The following is a 22,320-nucleotide window of genomic DNA, read 5'->3' on the forward strand; positions in this document are numbered from 1 at the left end:
AATTGCCAACCGAGTAGAACGGTGTCACTTCCCACTGAAACTGTGTGTTATTTGTTCGGCACAAGTAAAAATTGAAAAGTTGAGTGTGGTGGACGGCTGTATCCGCAGGTAATTAGTACCTGTAGAAGCCTGATACAGTGGACGATCCCCACGCTGTTGTGACTGATCATTTGCTTGTGCCAAGTTGCAACTATGGGAGAGGGAAACAGTAAACCCCAATTAACGGGGGATCCTAAATTTATGAACACCTATTCCCCAGGATCGGCTAGATATGTGGGTGAATGGAAGAAAAAGTATGAGTTTTCTGGGAAACTGGAAATCTGCGTATGCGATAAATTGGTAACTCAATTGAAAGCCGAAATGGCTATAGCAGAACCTAAGAAAACTGATAAATTTAACCTGTGTATTTAACCTCCTGATTACCAAGCTATTGCTCAGTGTAAACAGAAAGATGATGAAGATGTGCAGGAATACAGAGGAAGGTTAGAGGAAGTGTTTAAAGCAAACAGTGGATTGGAACCTGAGGAGGCCCCTGGTTCAGCCTATCAGCAGCAGTTAAAGCAGGCCCTGCTGAGTGGTTTCCGCCCTTCCATTACGCATCACATACGAAAACTCAACATTAATACTCCTACAGATGGAGTCACTCAGATAATGAATTATGCGCAGCATGCACAAGAAATGCAAAAGCACAAGTCAAAGCAACAGTTACAGGCTGCTGTGTTTGCACTTCTGGATGTGATGAGCAGTGGCGGAGCTAGAGGGCGTCCTCAAAGGTTCAGTAGAGGTGGATTCAGAAGAGGTGTCAGAAGTAGAAGAGGTTTTAAGAGGCGAGAAGACAGGTACAAGGAAGAAGAGCAAAAGGATGAAGTATGTTACAATTGTGGTCAGCCAGGTCATTTTGCACAAGAATGTGATCAACGGAGGCAGAGTAAGGGAGGATACAGGAGATCAGATGAGTATAATAGACCTGAGCCCCATAACCTTAATGCATGACTAGACCCCTCAAATACTGAAGAATTGGATCTTTACATTGACAGAAAAGGAAAAGCAGTCTGTTCTGTAGGCCTCACCCAGGAAGCTAAACGTTTTGTAAAAGGGTGGACACCTAATCCTCATCTGTAAGTGTCTAAGACTAATGACATGCACTGGGAGGAGCTGAAACAGTTTTTAAATGAAGTAGAAAGCATTTGTGATTGGCACAAGGACGAGGGGGGCTGGTTCAGTAACAGTGTGGGAAACCGCTTTTACAAAAACCTAAATTGGGTTGTAACTGCCACTCCCCGTGCCCACATGGGGGAGGATGATCGAGAATGAGTGTTGCTACTAGAGGACATAGATCCATGCTTGGCTGAAGTGCCCAGCAGTTTCTGGTCCCGAGGCAAGACTGATGTAGGCTTAATGACCACTGCCTCAGAAGTCATGATAAAACCCAGATCAGACTACAGGCCCAGAATAAGACAATACCCATTGAAGCTTGATGCTTTGGTGGGAATTAGGCCCGTAGTTCAGGAAATGTTAGATGCAGGAATTCTAGTAAGGGCCCCACAGGCCCAGTGCAACACTCCTATATTTCCAGTTAAAAAGGCCGATGGTAAAAGCTGGAGAATGATCCAAGACCTGAGAGAGGTCAATAAGGCAGTTGATAGCAGAGCACCCTGTGTCCCAGACCCCCATAACCTGATGAACCAGTTGAAACCCGAAATGAAGTGGTTCACAGTAGTAGACCTTAGCAATGCTTTCTTTTCTATACCAGTCCATCTAGACTCACAGGGATGGTTTGGTTTCACCTTTGAGGGAAAGAAGCTCACATACACTAGGTTACCCCAAGGCTATGTAGATAGCCCCACCATATTTGCTTCTGAATTAGAAAACTGTTTGTCTACATTCCACATGCCTCCACACAGCCAAATTTTGACTTATGTTGATGACATCTTAATTGCATCAGAGACCCAGCAACACAACAAAGACACTGCAATAGCGCTGTTCAAGCACTTAGAAAAAACAGGCAATAAAGCATCCCCAGAAAAATTGCAATGGGCTCGCAGAGGAATGAAGACAGATGGAGGACAATCGGTTAAACATGCCTCCCTCCTAAAAGAGTTATTGCAAGCTATCATGTTGCCAAAGCAGATTGCTGTCTGTAAATGCGCTGCACACACTAAAGGCACAGATCCTATATCAAGAGGAAATGAGAAGGCAGATGTAACAGCAAAGGCAGCTGCACAGGGGCAATTCGGCAAATGTAATCTATATACTATAGAAGAAGTGAAACAGCCCATAGACCATGAAGTACTTTCAGGCATGCAGAAAAGAGCCCCACCAGTTGAACAACAACTCTGGCTCAAAGAAGGAGCCACAATAGAGCAAGACCTTTTTAAAATCAAGGACAAACTTTGCCAACCTAGAAGTCTTTATCAGACAGCAGCTATTTTGACACATGGGCCTTGCCACAGGGAAATCTCAGACCAAAGAGAGGGAGATTCCCCAACCCAGACTATCCATTCCAAGTCATTCACATGGATTTTATAGAGTTGTCACAATGTCAGACATACAAGTATATGAAATTGTGCCCAGTAACAATGCTGATGCATTAACAGTGGCCAAGGCACTGTGTAAAAACATCATTCCAGACCATGGGATCCCACAGCGAGTTTACAGTGATAATGGCCCACATTTTGTGAATGAAGTAGTTACACAAATGTCAAAACACCTGGGGTTCGAGTTAAAAAAACATTGCTCATACCACCCCCAGAGTGCAGGATTAGTTGAAAGAACTAGTGGCACTATAAAAATGAGACTGAGAAAATCCATGGAGCAAACGGGGAGGACATGGGTAGAATGCCTCCCCCTGGTAAAAGTGTACATGAGGGTCACGCCAACAGATAAAGGTCTGACCCCATTTGAAATCCTTTATGGGAGACCTTTTACACTTCCCATTTGTGAGGATGTGTGTGAAAAACCTCAAGGAGAAATTACTCTTGCAGAGTGGATGAGTAAAATGTTAAAGACTAAGGAAGTTGTGAGTGCAAATAATCTGCCAGATGACCTTTTGTCTCCACAGGGGCAGAGGGTTAAACCAGGAGACCAAGTGCTGATAAAGGTCATAAAAAGGAAAACCTGGTCTACACCTAAGTGGGAAGGACCCTATACCGTGATCCTGACCACACCCACAGCTGTAAAGATCCAAGAGAGACCCACGTGGATTCATCAGAGCCACTGAAAGATACTGCAACACCTGGTGAGTATAGAGGACTTCCACCTCTAATAGAGGTGGAAGTCGGCCGGTATCAAAACCCTTGGCCGCTGAAGAAAACATCTAATCCTCGCTCCCAGCTATGGCACCCACCGCCTGCCCTAAAGGGTGGGAATGTGTCCTACTGCCAGTATGGCTCTGCTTGACCATACTGGTAATCTTCCTCACAATGGCAGATCTAGAGACTATAGCGAACAGTAATTTTACGAAGGAGCACAAAAACCCTAGGGCCAAACGATGGACACGCACTGACCTCACAGACTGGCATTAGATACAAGAAATGACTGGAATGCCCCATCCGTTTAAGACTAATATGTGGTATACATATGCTGCCCATGTGGCCAGAGCAAAAAACCGAACCGGATGCTACGTATGTTCTTATATGCCACATTTTGTGTCCTATACTCTCCTACAAACAATTCTATTGGAGGAAGAGGACCGAGTGTAAAAGAGATGTGTACATTTTTCTTTTATCTATATAACATTTTAAGGTAGCAAGCCACAAGGTGACTGCACTGGTGATACAAAGTTGTCGTGTGTTTCATTGCCTTCAGGAAAAGAACCATGTCAGAGTGGTGTAAACCTGACAGACGTGTCCATACACGACGTCATGACGCAACTTCTTAGGCCAGGTTGAAGACCATTTACTAATGCAGTTTTGAACAGGTGAGTGTATGCCGCATTATCTGGGTCAGTTCTGGAGTTTCCATGCGGGTGCGATAATCAGCTGCTGACTCACCCTCTTTGTGTTTGGTATTATGAATCTCAGGCCAGCAGAGTGTCAGAGGAAAAGCAGTACGCACAGCGTCATATAGGGTTTCCATCGTGGAGGTGAATTGTTGTGATCCCACTGTTACCGTGGTTGACCATGTTGTGGGTCTGATGTTTTCCCATCTGAGTTTGAAGAACCTGTGACACACAGCTTCTACCTTCTTGCCCTACGTTTCTGTTTGTCCATCTTATTTTCCTCAACATTAGACTTTTCTGACTTTACCATTAATTATGCAGCAGATTTTTTATGTTACTTCTGCCTCCCTTTCCCACTTGGAAAGAGGGCCAATTTATTTATTTTTTCCTTTGCTTTCCTTTTCTTTTTCACTTCCTCTTCTCTTTCTTGTAACAACAATCTACAACCACACATTCACCCCATTTATCTGCCATCATTTTAGCACTGGTACTGGTGCTTAACCATCAGGGGTTGACGAACAACCAGAATTTCAGTGAATACTTGTCTTATAAAAATATGAAATATATGGCTAGAAAGCTTGAAATGTCTTCTTTTAAATGAAACAATTCAAGTCGAAAACAAATCCAATTTGTCTTGTGTTGGGATCAAAAGTCTAAATTGTTTATCATAGAATTTATTCACTGCTATAAGTAAATGTACATGTGATCTTGTTGAGACATTGAACTTTTGACTGCTTTGAATGTTGACCGCTCAACACATGTCAGTTGTGCATATGTTGAAAGAATGTATGCGTTTAGGAAGTGAAACAGACCCGCTCTGGGGCAAGGAACTTGTGACACCAAGTGCCCCCTGGTTGAACTTCATGAATCTATAGGGACAAAAGCCAGTTTCCTTGTTTCTAAAGCGAATGTGATATATGTTAAAGGTCTTCTGTGCAACTATTGTGTAACCTTGTTTGCTATAAATAAAGAAGTCTGTGTGAAGCTCGGGGCTGCAGCCACAAACCAAGAAGAGACGTCTTCTTGCAGCCACGAGCTGATCCCAGCCTGAAAAGATGCAACGTGTCTCTTGTTAAATGTTTGAGTAGAACCAACATTTATTGGTGTTTCCGCCCGGTTTCCAATACGGCATCAACGGTGAAGAGGAGGACAGCGAGGACAGGATGCTGAAATCTGTGCACAGTCAGCCTCGGTAGGAGGTTGTGAAAACCCACCCTCGTGAATTCGACGGGAGGTCGGCTGTTCCTCTCCAGCTTTGGTCCTCTCCATCGTTTCTGCTTGACGGAAGCCGAGCCAGAAGACACGCACATCTGAGCTGGGGTAAGCTGCGTGGTTGGGGGTCCGGGACCCCATACAGTGTCAGGGACACTAGAAAGCAGCTGAAAGAGTTCGTCCGGGACGAACCCTATGTCAGGGACATAGCAGTGTCAGGGACACTAGAAAGCAGCTGCAAGAGTTCGTCAGGGACGAACCCTATGTCTGGGACATAGAAGTGTCAGGGACACTTAAATAGGAAAAGCGCTATTCGTCTGGGACGAAAAGAAAGTATCAGGGATACTGAAACACGTGTGAGTGAATGAGAATGTGTGATTGATGGTAGTTGACGGACTATTGTCGGCTGAGTAGAACAGTGTCACTACCTATTTAAACTGTGTGCTATTTGTTGGGCACAAGTAAAAATTGAAAAGTTGGGTGTGGTGGACGGCTGTATCCGCAGGTAATTAGTATCTGTAGAAGCTTGATACAGTGGACGATCCCCATGCCGTTGTGACTGATCATTTGCTTGTGCCAAAAGTTGCAACTATGGGAAAGGGAAACAGTAAACCCCAATTGGCTGGGGATTCTAAATTCATGAACACTTACTCCCCTGGATCCGCAAGGTATTTAAGGGAATGGAAGAAGAAGTATGAGTTTCCAGGAAAATTGGAAACCTGCGCATGCGATAAATTGGTAACTCAGTTAAAAGCAGAAGTGGCTATAGCAGAACCTAAGAAAATTGATAAGTTTAAACTTCAGCTTATTGAAGCAGTAAAGTGGCAGGAACAAGCCAAGAAGCGCAGACAGAAAAGGAAAGATAAGAAATCCCTCATAGCAGCGCTCCAAGAGGATCCTGCTGATTTTGTTGGGAGGCCACTAGCACTTATCCAGCAGGAGGAGGATAAGAAAAAGAAGCCTAAGCCAGCCCAAGGGGAATTGGCGGCCCGAGGGCCACAGGTGACTGCAGCACCAAAGGCCAAGTCGGAGGCGACGGAACCGCAGTCTCAAGGTTCGTCTACAGGCTCCGCTCCCCCTCTTCCTCCTCCACCTCTCCCGTTCGGGTTTGGTTGGCTGAGTCCTTCCCATTCGCGGTCGGGAAAGCAGTATGGCCCTTACGGTGAGGTACAGACAGAGCTGTCAGCCATGGTCAAACGAGATGAGCCATGGGGACCACGACCTGATCCCCCACCGTGGCCACCAACGGACCCGACTAGCATTTTTCCTGCAATTGAGGTGCCTAATCCTCATTTTGGAGTAAGTGGAGATAACAAACCTCTCCTCTTAGTTAGACGCCCATGGTCATGTAAAGAGTTAGAAGACGCAGTTAAAGGCCTGGGTGACCCCCTGGCTAATGTCCGCCAGTGGATTGTTAATCTTCAGCAGTTGAGACAAACATATAATTTAGATGGACAGGAAATTGACTCAGTATGTAGGAAAGCTTTGGGTCATAGATATGGGGGAGTCAGAGGCAGTTATACAGGAACTGATCTGAATGGGTTTCCCTTAGCACCTAGGTCACGGGAGCTTACGGGAGAAGTAGAGGAGCTGATGGAGAGGGTAGAGAAAAAGTTTGTAAAACCTCCTGATTACCAGGCCATTGCCCAATGCAAGCAGAAAGAAGGAGAGGATGTACAGGATTATAGGGGAAGGCTAGAGGAAGTGTTTAAAGCAAATAGTGGTCTGGATCATGATGATGATTCTAAGAGTGCCTATCAGCAACAATTGAAACAGGCTTTATTAAGTGGCTTCCTCCCCTCCATCACTCACCATATCCGAAAGTTAAATATTAATACACCCACAGATGGAGTGACTCAAATAATGAATTATGCACAGCATGCCCAAGACTTACAGAAACATAAATCAGAACAGCAATCAAAAGCCGCAGTCTTTGCCCTGTTGGATGTGATGTCAGAAGAGAGAAAGGGAGGATTCAGAGAGCAAGGCCTGGGGGGTTTTAGAGGTAGAGGACGAGGAAGAGGAAGAGGTAGAGGAAGGTACGGAAGGTACAGAGATGATGTCTGTTACAACTGTGGGCGTCCAGGACACTTCGCAAGAGAATGCCGAGAGCGCAATCCTGCTGAATATGAAAAGCCCCCCCACACAATCCGCGAGCATGACCGCCAGTAGCTCCCTGGACGCCCGACAAGGATAGGGGAAGTGAGGATGAGTTGTTAGACTTGAAAGAGATTGTTGATACATATTTTAGTTCAGAAGAAAACAAGGTAATGCCCATTAGAATGCTAAAAATTAATGGAGTAAAAATAGAGTTTTTGTGTGACACAGGAGCAGATAGGACAGTTTTGAGAGATAAAATTCCTGGAGTGACAAAAGGTGATAGGAATATTTTTGTAAAATCAGCAAATGGACAAGTCACCCCTTGCAGGTTTTCCCAAAGTTTTGTGATTGAGGATGAGGCATCTGGCTTTCAGGAAAAGGCAATGGCAGTTTTGTGTCCTAACTGTCTGGTGAATTTATTGGGCAGAGATTTGTTGAGCAAATTAAAAATTTCCCTGGTGCCTACTACAAATGGGATGGCAGCCATAGGCCCGGGGGAGGAAATCCCCTCTTATGTAGTGTTGAAACAAGGGGCGCCACATTACTGGTGGTCCCTAGATCTGCCCATGCCTGACCCTAGGCGCACAGGAGAGCAACTCCTGCGCTTGCTGCCTGATCCTCAACCACCACACTCAGAAAGCCTCCCCCCAGAGCAGATGCATGTTACTCTCTATTATAAACACACTCCAGGTCTAGATTTTGATTATGTACAGAAGTTTGAGAAGTTAGGGCCACAGAGGATAACGCTTAAGACCCTTTATACTGATAGGAAAGGAAAGGCAGTCTGCTCTGTCAGTCTTCCTCCAGAAGCTAGGCGTCTCTTGAAGGGATGGTCACCTAATCCTCATTTGTCAGTGTCTAAGACAAATGACATGCATTGGGAGGAGTTAAAACAGTTTTTGAATAAAGCTGAGAGTATTTGTGATTGGCATGAAGAAGAAGGAGGCTGGTTTAGTGATAGTGTGGGAAACTGTTTTTACAAAAATTTGAATTGGGTTGTCACGGCCACTCCCTGTACTCATATGGGGGAGGATGACCGAGAATGAGTGTTACTTCTGGAAGAGGTGGATCCATGTTTGGCTGAGGTGCCTGACAGTTTCTGGTCTCGAAGCAAAACTGATGTAGGCCTAATGACCACTGCTCCAGAAGTTACTATCAAACCTAAATCTGATTATAGACCTAGGATAAAGCAGTATCCCCTTAAACCAGACGCCCTTCAGGGAATCAAGCCTGTGATACAAGAGATGCTTGATGCAGGAATCCTGGTGAGAGCACCAGAGGCTCAGTGTAACACCCCTATATTCCCAGTGAAAAAGGCTGATGGGAGGAGTTGGAGGATGATTCAAGACTTAAGGGAAGTAAATAAGGCAGTTGAAAGTAGGGCCCCGTGTGTCCCAGATCCTCATACTTTGTTGAACCATATTAAACCTGAAATGAAGTGGTTCACGGTTGTGGATCTTAGTAATGCTTTTTTCTCAATCCCAGTACATCCAGACTCACAGGGATGGTTTGGGTTCACCTTTGAGGGAAAGAAACTCACCTACACCAGGTTGCCACAGGGTTATGTTGATAGCCATACTATATTTGCATCAGAATTGGAAAATTGCTTATCTACATTCCATGTGCCCTCACATAGCCAAATTTTGACCTATGTAGATGATATTTTAATTGCATCAGACACTCAGCAACACAACAAGGACACAGCAATAGCACTGTTTAAACATTTGGAAAGAACAGGCAACAAAGCATCTCCAGAAAAACTGCAGTGGGCTGCTTCTGAAGTTGTATTCCTGGGTCATAAGCTAACACCAGAAGGCAGAGCCCTGACTGAATCCAGGAAAGCAGCTGTTCAGCAAGCCTGTAAGCCTATCACTAAGCAGCAGATGATGCAATTCTTAGGGCTGTGTAACTACTGTCGACAGTGGATTCCAGATTATGCTCAGGTAACACAACCACTGTTAGACCTGATTTATGAAACACCGATGGCCATGAAGCAGGAAATACAGTGGACTCCAGAAGGCGAGAAGGCTTTCTGTGAATTAAAAGAGCAGTTAGTGACCACACCTGTCTTGAGTCTCCCAGATTATAGTAAACCCTTTGTTCAAACTGTAGATTGTAAGGGGAGGTTCATGACCTCAGTGCTAACTCAGTTATCAGGAGGAAAGCAGAAGCCGGTAGCCTATTACTCTAAGAGGCTAGATCCTGTGGCTTGTGCTTTGCCTGCCTGTGTCAGAGCTGTGTGCGCCGCTGCAATGGCGATAGAAGCCTCAGCGGAAGTAGTACTTTTCCATCAACTCACACTGCTAGTCCCACACTCGGTTGACTTACTTCTGACAGAAACTAAAATGTCATTTTTGTCACCAGCCAGACATCTGTCAGTTATGGCGCTCCTAATGTCCCAGCCACATTTGACTATAAAAAGATGCTCTACACTCAATCCATCTACATTATTGCCCACAGCTGAGGAAGGCACACCACACTGTTGTATTACAAACACTGAGGAGATGTGTAAACCTCGTAGTGATTTGAAGGATGTAGCCTTGGCTGAAGGGGAAGTGTGGTTTGTAGACGGTTCTTGTTTTAAGAATGATAAGGGAGAAAACATGTGTGGTTTCGCTGTGGTGTCTCAACAGGAAGTCTGTGTTGCAGGTCAGCTCCCTTCTCATTTCTCTGCACAAGCAGCGGAAATAGTTGCCTTAACACAAGCCTGTCAGTTAGCAGAAGGGAAAAGTGTCACCATTTATACAGACAGTCAGTATGCTTTCTCCACATTGCACTTCTTTGCTGCACAGTGGGCCCGAAGGGGCATGAAGACGGCCAGTGGGCAATCAGTAAAGCACTCTATGCTGCTGCTAGACCTTGCAGCAATTCAGTTGCTGGCCAAAGTGGCAGTTTGTAAATGTGCAGCGCACACGCGGGGAGCAGATACTATTTCATTGGGTAATGCCAAAGCTGATGCTACTGCTAAGGCAGCAGCCCAAGGCCAGTTTGGCAAATGCAACTTGTACCTCCTTGCACACATCAATCAACCTATTGATACTGAAGTTCTTTCTGACATGCAAAAGCGTGCCCCGCCTGCTGAGCAACAGCTGTGGCTCAAAGAAGGGGCCATGATAGAGCAGGATCTTTTTAAGGTAAAAGATAAACTCTGCCTGCCTAGAAGTCTCTTTCATACGGCAGCTATTTTGACGCATGGGCCCTGCCATGTGTCAACAGGAGGGATGGTATATGCAGTGGAAAAGTATTTCTATGCACCAGGTTTTAATAACTACTCAAAAAATTTTTGTAAATCCTGTTTGACTTGCTGTAAGCATAACTCACAGGGAAACCTCAGACCAAAGAGAGGGAGATTCCCTAATCCGGACTATCGAATTCCAAGTTATTCACATGGATTTTATAGAGTTGTCACAATGTCAGACATACAAGTATTGTCTTGTTTTGATAGATGCATACTCTAAGTGGGTTGAGATTGTGTCCAGCAAAAGTGCTGATGCACTGACAGTAGCTAAAGCGTTGTGTAAAAACATTATTCCGGATCATGGAATCCCACAGCGAGTCTACAGTGATAATGGTCCACATTTTGTGAATGAAGTAGTTACACAGATGTCTAAGCACCTGGGTTTTGAGCTGAAGAACCACTGTTCATACCATCCCCAAAGTGCAGGCCTGGTAGAAAGAACTAATGGCACTATAAAGATGAGACTGAGGAAAACAATGGAGCAAACGGGAAGAACATGGGTGGAATGTCTCCCTCTGGTAAAACTGTACATGAGGGTCACGCCAACAGACAAAGGCCTGACCCCGTTTGAAATCCTTTATGGAAGATCTTTTACACTTCCCATTTGTGAGAATGTGTGTGAAAAGCCTCAAGGAGAAACTACTCTAGCTGAATGGATGAGTAAGATGTTGCAGACTAGAGAAGTTATGAGTGCAAATAATCTGCCAAGAGATGTTTTGTCTCCACAGGTGCAGAGAGTTAAGCCTGGTGACCAAGTCCTGATAAAGGTCATCAAAAGGAAGGCCTGGTCCACTCCCAAGTGGGAGGGGCCCTATACAGTGATCCTGACCACTCCCACTGCAGTAAAGATCCAGGAGAGACCCACGTGGATTCACCAGAGCCACTGTAAAGTATTACAGCCTTTGGGAGCCGAGTAAGGTGGAAGTCAGTCGGTATCAAAACCCTTGGCTGCCGAAGAGACCATCTGATCCTTACTCCCAGCTATGGCTCTCCACTGGCTGATTCTGTGCCTAGGGGCAGCAAGTACTCTCTGTCCTGTTAACACAAAAGTCATTAATAACACCACATGGCCCATGCAGCTGGAGCAGACCCTTGGTTCACTCTTACCATCTGTGCTGAAAATCGTACTACTACTAGTATTTTAGAAGGATGGACCCATGAGGGAGTCGTACAGCGGTGCTGTAGGCTGGTTGGGAATTTTTCCCTTTTTGAAGGTTTTCGCCCAACCTCCATTACCTGACACCATCTCATTTGACCTTTATGACATTGAATATGGAAATCCCTGAGGGAAACATATACAACTGATGTATTGAGCGTCAAACAGGAGGGAATGTTGGGATCAAAAGTCTAAATTGTTTATCATAGAATTTATTCACTGCTATAAGTAAATGTACATGTGATCTTGTTGAGACATTGAACTTTTGACTGCTTTGAATGTTGACCGCTCAACACATGTCAGTTGTGCATATGTTGAAAGAATGTATGCGTTTAGGAAGTGAAACAGACCCGCTCTGGGGCAAGGAACTTGTGACACCAAGTGCCCCCTGGTTGAACTTCATGAATCTATAGGGACAAAAGCCAGTTTCCTTGTTTCTAAAGCGAACGTGATATATGTTAAAGGTCTTCTGTGCAACTATTGTGTAACCTTGTTTGCTATAAATAAAGAAGTCTGTGTGAAGCTCGGGGCTGCAGCCACAAACCAAGAAGAGACGTCTTCTTGCAGCCACGAGCTGATCCCAGCCTGAAAAGATGCAACGTGTCTCTTGTTAAATGTTTGAGTAGAACCAACATCTTGGATCCAACCTGCCATTTATTTCTAAAATCCTAGAAAAAGCTGTTGCTAAGCAGCTATCAGACCACTTACACAGGAATGAACTATTTGAAGATTTCCAATCAGGATTTAGAGCACATCATAGTACAGAAACAGCACTGTTGAAAGTTACCAACGATCTTCTCTTAGCCTCAGATAATGGACTTGTTTCAATACTTGTCCTCCTAGACCTTAGTGCAGCATTCGACACCATTGACCACAACATCTTATTACAGAGACTGGAGCATGTGATTGGTATCAGAGGAACAGCGTTAAAGTGGTTCCAATCCTATTTATCGGACAGATTCCAGTTTGTTCATGTCCATGATGAACCTTCCACACGAACAAAAGTTAGTTATGGAGTTCCACAAGGCTCCGTGCTAGGACCGATTCTGTTCACCCTGTACATGCTTCCTTTAGGATATATCATTAGGAAGCACTCTATTAATTACCACTGCTATGCGGATGACACTCAGTTATATCTATCTATTAAACCTGTTAACACAAACCAGTTAACCAGACTTCAAGCCTGTCTAACTGACATAAAGGCTTGGATGACCAGTAACTTTTTACTTTTAAACTCGGAGAAAACAGAAGTCATTATATTTGGGCCTAAAAATCTCAGAAATAACTTTTCTAAAATTATAGCTACTCTAGATGGCATAGCCCTGGCCTCCAGCACTACTGTAAAAAACCTTGGAGTTATTTTTGACCAGGACATGTCCTTTAACTCACACATAAAACAAATTTCTAGAACTGCATTCTTTCACCTACGCAACATTTCCAAAATTAGGAACATCCTGTCTCAAAATGATGCAGAAAAACTAGTCCATGCATTTGTTTCCTCAAGGCTAGATTACTGTAACTCATTACTATCTGGATGTCCCAATATCTCCATAAATATCCTCCAATTAATCCAGAATGCCGCAGCCAGAGTCCTGACAGGAACTAGCAAGAGAGATCATATTTCTCCTATATTGGCTTCTCTTCATTGGCTCCCTGTAAAATATAGAATAGAATTTAAAATCCTTCTTCTCACATACAAATCCCTTCATAATCAAGCTCCTTCATACCTTAAAGACCTCATAGTACCATATTATCCCAATAGACCACTTCGCTCTCAGAGTGCAGGCCTACTTGTGGTTCCCAGAGTTCTCAAAAGCAGAATGGGAGGCAGAGCCTTTAGCTATCAAGCTCCTCTCCTGAGGAACCAGCTCTCAGACTGGGTTCAGGAGGCAGACACTCTCTGTACTTTTAAGGCTAGACTTAAAACCTTCCTCTTTGACAAAGCATATAGTTAGGGCTGGCTTCAGGCAACCCTGAACCATCCCTTAGTTAGTTATGCTGCTATAGGCCTAGACTGCCCGAGGACCATCGGTGCACTGAGCTCCCCTACCCTAACCCCCCCCCCTTCTCTCCCACCTCATGTATATTCCACCATTGAATGTTACTAACCTTGTGCTCTCTCTCTACCCTAGTTTGTGCTCTCTCCCTCCCTCTCTCTCTCTCTCTCTCTCTCTCTCTGTACCTTCTGCAGGTGTCCCTGGTCCTGGAGCTGTTTATCGCTGATGTGCAGTTACTGGCCCCACCAACTTGCAGTGTCTATTTGTTGTTTATTGTTGCTGTTCTTTTCTCTCTGCTCTATCCACTCACCCCAACCGGTCGAGGCAGATGGCCGCCAAAACTGAGCCCGGTTCTGCTGGAGGTTTTTTTTCTTCCGTTAAAGGGAGTTTTTTCCTCTCCACTGTCGCCAAGTGCTTGCTCATAAGGGAATTGTTGGGTTTTTAGTTTTAGTTTTTGTAAAGTGCCTTGAGATGATTTGTATTGTGATTTGGCGCTATACAAATAAAATTGAATTGAATTGAATTGAATTGAATTGAATTGAAATCATCACTTTTTATTTAATCCATATGAACGTATGCTTTATCATCAAGTATGATGAATCATCTCAGGTTTAATGACATGCGCACTGACAGAAAACTTACAGAATTCTCTGTCTTTTCTCTGCAGAATTCAGGTTTATATAGCTTGACAAGAAGGGGTGGACTCATATTGGAAAAGACCCCACATGTTTGATCAGGTGTCCTCAGGCCTTTACCAGCACTAAAACAAATTGTTGGCAGTTATTTACAGGCCTGTAAAACCCTAACACACTAAAAACATGTATTCTTTAACCACCTTTTCCATGCTGTGTAAAACCCCCACGTCTTTTCTAAAGTGTCTTAGAAAATTTAAATCAGTGTGTTGTTTTCTGTGAATTACTGAACAAGATGACTTTCACATCAGTATGACGCAAACACTTTTGGCTACAAGATTTATACTTAAAAATGTTAGGTTTCCACTAACCATGCATAAACGCTGTTTTCTCAAAAACACAATCATGTATGAACAGGCTGCTCACATATTATTGTAGCCCAGTTTGTGCTGATTACAGTATTATCAGACTTTAGCCATTAATATGTTTAAAAGCAACTGAAAAAAGCACAAATGTCAAAACTTGTCCAGGACCCCAAAACCCCCTTCAAAAATTCTGTTTTCACTTTGTCATTATGTATAACCAAGTGTAAATTAATAAGAAAAAAAAACAATTTAAAGAATTGTAATATCGGGCTGTAACATTACAAAATTGATAAAGGGGTCTACATACTTTCTGAATAATTTCCCTAAATTTAGTAACAGCGTTGTCAGATGGTGTGGTGGAATTTTCAATTTGACTTCAATTGTCATTAAAGAATGGTCAGACCAAAGAGGATTTGAAATAGTATTAAATGTTCAATTTCAAGATTAAGGGTGTGGGTGTGTTTTTTTACATTTTGGGAGAAACCAATTGAATCAAATAGTAAAATTAAATGCAGTGTTGAGTCTATTATTTTCAACATCTACCTGAATGTTAAAATCCCCCACTATAAGGATTTTATCCAAACTAAGCGCTAGATCCGGTAGGAAGTCTGGAAATTCAGTGAGTAAAGGACAGGTGAGTGGTATACAATAGCAAGTAGGACTGGTTTGTGAGTTTTCCAGTTTGAATGTGACAGGTTAACAGTGAGGCTCTCAAATGAGTTATAACTGTTCATAGGGTGAGAGTTTAATAATAGGTTTGAGTTAATTGCTGCTACTCCACCTTAACCTATGCTTTGAGTAAAGTGAATTCTTATAAGCGGATGTGCAGAGAGGCGTTTAAGACTGAGCCTCTACGTCCCAGTTTCCACTCTAGATTGTCAAACTTTAGGTTGTCTAATAAATGTGGTCAAATTTCTAGAGATGAGAGCTGCAGCATCCAAAGTGGTATGAAATCCTATTTACAATTAGCCTTAGCCAGCAGCTTCAAAGAGGATTCAGTGTGGACTGAGGAGTGCATTTGACTATTGATTTGTGAGTAGCATTAGCCATTTGTCTCGCTAAAGAAAAATACTATAAAACAGTATAAAAATGGATAAACAAATAGTTGCTGTTGCGAGATCTCATGTTGGATGTGGTTCATGTTGGATGTGGTTCATGACTCTTACTGATTATGCTATTATCTTCCAGTGACGAAGTTAGTTCTGCCAGCTCCTTGGGAGCTGCCATCAGACAGCTGACAGACTCTGTGCTCGGTGGTGTCACACCCATTAATGGCACTGACCTACCTGGCTTTTGATCAAAGGTGTTCAGGTGCAGAGCCGCCCTTACAATTCAGTGATCCTTGCCTCCAAAGCTACCAGAACCTTACACTTATTACAGGTATCATTATTGCTAAAGGAGGCAGAGGAATAACTAAACGTGGCCGAGAGAGAGGGAGAGAAAGAAGGAGAGGGAGAGGCCATGCTAACAGCTAGCTGTGCTACCTGGTAAGATAACAAGTCTGAAGTAACAAATGTTGAGTTCGCATTTAACTTACCCAGGTCCGTTTGATGAGGAAGTACACAAAGACGTCTGGAGTGGTTCAGCTGATCATAGGTTTTATTTAAAACTATACAGAGCGCTCTGGAGATCAACCCTCATGGGACACACGGAGAGATCTGAGCTATAGGGGGAAACTATAGAATAGATATAGCTGATGGCCACCGCCCCAAATACCAGTACTTTTCCAGAAAAGGAATTTGGACTATTACCATATATGGAGTTGTCATTCCCTTTACCTTCCCTCATGGTAAAGACATAGTGAAGAGCGGTGACCCTGTCACGTGTCTAAAACATACAGGAGTACACTTTACACACTATGCTGCATACTAGTCACACAAAGTGTGTCTGCATTCCCACAATTCCCCCTTTTGGGCTCTCCTAAGAGCCCACCCCCACTATGTAAATGTCAAAATTTGATATCCCCCTTTTGATCTCCCCTAGGAGATCACACATCAATAGGCCTCAGTATGGCAACACCACTATTGAGATCATCAGGATCAGTAGCCAATAAAGGCATGAGGACCTTCAGGTCCTGCTTCTCTAATGCGGATGAAATTACCCGAAGCGCCAGGGATCTCATACAGGGAATGCAGCAACACCCACATGTGACCAGTATGCCTACAAATACAAAAATCGAAACTCATAGTGAACCAAACACAAAACAACAATCATTACAGTCAGGGTCGTAAAGACCCCCAATACCTTCCCAAATCCAAACATCTCCTTTTATTTCCCCACTCGTTGACTAAATTATCTGGCAATAACTAAACATACACTATAAACTAAATAGATCTACAGCTGAAACCACCGCTCAAAATCACAACCAACAATCCCTCGACGCTGCCTCCCTCGGTGCTCGTCGGCTGGAGGCTTGGCACGGCCCTTGTCGGAGAGGGGCGCTCTTTCTTACCCCCTTCCTTTTCGGACGGCTTCTTCTTTCTTCGGACTGAGGGTGGACTACCTCAATACCTGACTCACTCCCCGGGGATTATTCTGCCCCTTTCTGAGGAGGGTCCTTCTCTGCCTCAGCCGAGACAGAGGTATGTTGTTACAGGTCCTCCTGGACCTTAGTCAAGGATCTGGATGGCGGTTGTCCTAGTACACACTGCGACCAGTGGTACCAGGTATCGCCTTTCCCTGCAGCCTCACTGCGTGAGATGTTCTCTCCGTGACCTTATAAGGTCCTGTCCAATGTGGTTCGGACCACGTCCTTTTGATGACCATCAGAAGCACCCAGTCGGCTTCTGGGACCGTCTGTTGTCCGGAGACCCCCTTGTTCGCCACCTGTTGAGGAAAAGCTGAAACGAGATCTTGCAAAAGGTTAAAATATGCTTTGGTTGACAGACCCTCATTCTCTACTGTGGTTATTGGGCTAATGGTATAGGACCCTGGAAAAGGTCTCCCTGTTTGGAGTTCGAAAGGTGTAAACCCAGTGGATTGGTTAACAGAAGAGCAGATGGACATAAGTGCCAATGGCAATGCATCAATCCAATTCAATTTGGTCTGTGCACAGATTTTTGCCAATTTGATTTTTACAATTCAATTCATCCTTTCCACCTTTCCTTAAGACTGTGGATGATACACCGTTCCAAACCCATGTTTCAACCCCATCATGGCCTCCACTTTCTACAAATCCTAATTCTTAAAATGCGTCCCATTATCTGACCTAATTTTCTCTGGGAAGCCATGGTTGGGGATATAATAATTTATCAGGCATTTGATTACCGTATTACTGTCTTCCCTCTTGGTGGGCCACGCTTCTGGCCACCCTGAATACACCTCCACACACATCAGTACGTACCTGTACCCTCGAACGGTGGTTCCCATATCTGTGAAATCAATAACAATCTCTCATCCAGGCCTGGTGATAAGTGGATACCTACCGATCTCTGGTTTCACTGTTGGTCTGGTGTTGTACTTGGTGCAGATGTCACATTCCCTGACCAACTCTCTGGCCATATCTTTGGGATATGGATGCCACCATTGCTCTAAGTTCTTCCACATTTGGGCTGCCTTTTTTTTTTCTGGTACAGGACGCCATTGGCCACGGCATCTGTGACAGACACATCCAAAAAGAATGGGAGTGAATAGTCCGGAATGGCCAACTCAGCTGCTGTAGCCAGTTCTTGTTTAAGGCGGATGAAGTTTTGCTCTGCCTCCGTCGTCCAAACAAGGTGGGCGGAGAGGTTCCTCAGACCTTGGTCTTTCACCATCCATCGGAGGGGGCTCGTGAGTTTCGTGAAATCCGGGACGTAGGAGCAGCTGTACCCTGTAAGGCCAAGGAAGGAGAGCATGTCCTTTACCAGCAGGGGCTTGGGGTGGTGCAGTATGGTGGATCTGTGGGCAGGGGACAATCCTGCCCCCTTTTGAGAGATCTAACGCCCCAGAAAGGAGACTTGTCTTCTACAGGTTTGGAGTTTCTGTTTACTAACCTTGAAACCCCTCTCTGCCAGAAGCATCAAGACTATCTTAGTGGCCTGTATACAGGCAGTCGCAGATGGTGCCGCCAGTACATAAAAGTCTGTATAGTGGGAGCATATGAGACCTGCGATATTGAGGTGGGCTTCCAGTCTGAGTGAGCCAATGCCCTCTTAACGATACCTCCCAATTCTTTGGCCTCACGACTCGGGTGTAGTGCGAGAGACACATGGGGTGTAGAATCCTCCTCCATTTGATACCACGGTTGTTGTTCCGGAAGCAGCTTCACCGCTGCCGCCACACCTTCTGGTGCCACATAAATATTTTCCGTATTGATGCTCCAAGAATCTCCTACGACCTGATCGAACTCTCCCCTGTACCAATCGGTTTGGAGCCTGTCATAGAAGAGGGTGACACGGAGAGAGTCCGGGGGAGGGACGTAGGGGTCAAGGAGCGAGATCCAGGGGCGCCACCTTTGATATGCTGACCAGATGCCTCCCTGGTCTGGTGGTTCAGGGCAAAGTTTAGCCCAGTAAATATCTGCTCCCTCTTCCTCTGAGGGTCTAAGTAGGAACTGTGCACATTCCCCGGTAGAATACCGGGTACAAGGCAAGCATGTGCCATCTGGTAGAGTCACACTCAGTCCTTCAAGGGAGCAGAGAATAGTCGCCCCCAGTTTGATCAGTAAGTCCCTGCCCAGGAGGTTGACAGGAGTGCCCGGAGAGTAGATGTAAGTGTGGCGGACGCACTGGTGGCCCAATTGTGTGAGTAGTGGCAGTGTCACCGGCAGAGTCTGTTTCTTCCCCGAGAAGCCCATAACTGTGGTAGTCTGGGTCGACAGCGTAGATTCTGACGTGGTGTTCAAAGTGGAGCATTTTGCCCCAGTGTCGACCAAAAACGACAACTTCATGTAATTGACCATCACGGGCAGCAGCGGATCCGCCGTAGTTTTACTGCTGTCCGGGCCTCTCGATGGGGTGTATCATTCTTGGTAGGGATCATCCCAGGTCACGGGAGATCCCCAGTTCATCACTGGCATGTTGTAGGATGGAGGGCCACCTCGTCCACGATACGAACCGGCACCCTGTCCCCCCCGGGCTCTTCCTCGGGCGAAGTAACCTCTGTGAGGACAGTCTTTTACCCAATGTTCTGTGTCCCCACATAGGAAGCATACATTTCGAGGTGGGCCCCCACGCCCCCCGCATCCTCTCCATCCATTTCCCCCCTCGGAGCTCCCCTGTACCCCCTTCTGTTCACCGGTAAACGGCGATTCGGCTCCCAGGGCGGTATGGGAAACAGGTCCGGGGATTCTGGAGCATCCATTCCCCATTGCCACATCAATTTCTTTGGTTCCTCGTTGTTCTCCTTCTTTTTTCTGAATTAACCCTTTCCCGGGCCTCTGACAGCTGTATTTTTTTAAAAGCTGAGTTTGGAGGCCCTTATTCTGCTCGTCTTCCTTTTGCAGTTGTTGCTGAACACGAGTCAGATGGTGCACCAGATGTCTCTCCCACACTACAGAGTCAGCCCCCTGTAAATCAGAATTGTCACACATAGCAGTTTTTACCTTCTCCGGTACTCCCTCCAACACCGCCTGTCTATACCACTCCCTCTGGGGCCCTGGTTTGCCAGGATGACACCCAGTATGACGCACCCACAGTTCCTTAGTCTGATCCAAGAAGATCCTTGGATTTTCTTCGAATTCCATGCCAGTTTGGGCACGGCGGATGAAGTGGGTAATGGATATTTTTCTCTAATCACCCTGCTCAGGTCACCAGCCCATTGCGCAAACGGCTTCTCATCCTGCTGGCGCAAAGTCCCTGCTGCCCTCTCAAGGTCTCGTGCATCTATACTGGTCAGGCACCTCTGAATAACCGCCCTAAAGTCTCCCAATGCCAATCTCTGCCCTGCGATCAGCTTGTCCAATTTGCCAAGCCACAAACCTCCTCCCTCTGCCACTGGGGGAAGTTGATCCACCAACACCTGCACATCCCCGAGCCCATACGGCCGATACTTCACACTTCCTTCCGAAGCCAACAAGGGTGGTTTTAAAGAATGATGCTGATTTACCTCCCCGTCCTCCAGTCGGTCCTTTTCATCCTCGCTGCTCTCAATGGATTGGGTGGACTGATTGGGGAAAGGTGGGGGACCCTTGGGGGGTCCCCATGATCTGAGCTTTTGGCAATTAGTTCTCACTAGGACCTGGATCCTCTAGTTTACCAGTCACCTTTCCAGCTGAGCCGTTCATTTCTTCTTCCTCAGCCTCCTTCATCTCTGGACCTCATGTTCCTTCCGCCCAGAGGACTATCTGTCCTGTCTTTGGGTGTCTTTGTGGGGTGAACTTCAGCAAAACTTCCCGGTCTAATATCTGTGGGTCTGTCCACCTATCAGTACTTACCTTCGTCTCAGGAGGTGTTTGAATATGAACGTTCCTGGGGCCTCCCTCTCTATGTGCTCTGTCTGCAAAAGGAACAGGTTCTGCCGCGTGATCCGGGGAGCTTCATCCACTTCCAGAGGGAGTTAACTTCAAAGTTTCCCAATCGATGTACTCTTTATAGCCTGATTTCTGTGTGTGGACCTGTGGACTAGGCTGAGGCAGATCAGGCACTTGCAATTCTCCTTTTTTGATCTCTATTACAGGATATAGAGTAGGAACCGAGGGTGCAGATGGTCTACTTACGAAATAAGGTGGCGGCAATTTCTCATGAGTTCCCTTTTTGGCCTTCCATGTCTTATCCTTGTGTAGATGCTGGGTACTCTGCCACAGCAGGGCTATATTAATCCAGGTACTGGCCTCTGCCTCCTCTTCCTGTTTTCTCTGTCTGAACTTACCTTTACTACGGATGGAAGCTTTTTCTCCTTCCATTCCTGCTTCCTTGGCCCGTTTCTCGTGTCCATGTGCCTTCTCCCATATCCATGGGATCAGGGCAGCTCGATCCTGTGGGTTTCTTCCTTTTTCCTTAATCAAACCATTAACTTCTTCCTATATTGTTCTTCCATTTCTTCTTTTGTATTCTTCTGCCCCTGCTTCAGCCGACCTGCCGCCAGGGTTGATGGCACCTGAGTTTCCAGTTTCACCCATTTTTCAGACGGGCCCCATTCCTCATCACTTACCTGTTGGTCCAGGTGTCTTTCCATTGTTATATTCAATTCTGCCTTCCAAATTAATGCATGGTCTATCTTTATTTTGTATATTGTTGCTATTATTATTCTTTATTATTCTTCTTATATTTATTTATTATCATTTATTCTTGTATTATATATTTATTTTATTTTTATTTATTTGTTTATTAGGCCCGAGCCCCCACCGAAGGTGAAGGCAAGGGACTATTATAACTGCTCAATATGCAGGAACCCACTAACCGGGTCAGAGTCACTAACGGACCACTAAACAGTGACCCGGACCCCACCATGACGTGGGGATGCGCGAGACCTTTCCGAAAATATATATATTGGGGGTGCTGAAAAAAACGCTATATTGTTTTTGTTAGGATTATTTATTATTAGGCCCGAGCCCCCACCGAAGGTGAAGGCAAGGGACTATTATAACTGCTCAATATGCAGGAACCCACTAACCGGGTCAGAGTCACTAACGGACCACTAAACAGTGACCCGGACCCCACCATGACGTGGGGATGCGCGAGACCTTTCCGAAAATATATATATTGGGGGTGCTGAAAAAAACGCTATATTGTTTTTGTTAGGATTATTAGGCCCGAGCAG

At 45.2% G+C, this 22,320-nt stretch overlaps 1 long non-coding RNA gene across 2 annotated transcripts; it reads left to right on the forward strand.

Moving 5' to 3' along the window:
• Positions 1-3,121: 3,121 nt before the first annotated feature.
• LOC113130688 (uncharacterized) lies at positions 3,122-11,273 on the forward strand. Of its 2 annotated transcripts, none has more exons than XR_003295727.1 (3): positions 3,122-3,238; positions 3,808-3,919; positions 11,219-11,273. It is a non-coding gene; the product is annotated as an uncharacterized LOC113130688 (long non-coding RNA). The 2 variants fall into 2 exon arrangements; XR_003295728.1 differs by lacking the exon at positions 11,219-11,273 and adding an exon at positions 4,023-4,072.
• Positions 11,274-22,320: the final 11,047 nt, after the last annotated feature.

Source organism: Mastacembelus armatus, chromosome 5, assembly GCF_900324485.2.
Source record: "Mastacembelus armatus chromosome 5, fMasArm1.2, whole genome shotgun sequence".
In the NCBI taxonomy this organism is placed as follows: domain Eukaryota; kingdom Metazoa; phylum Chordata; class Actinopteri; order Synbranchiformes; family Mastacembelidae; genus Mastacembelus; species Mastacembelus armatus.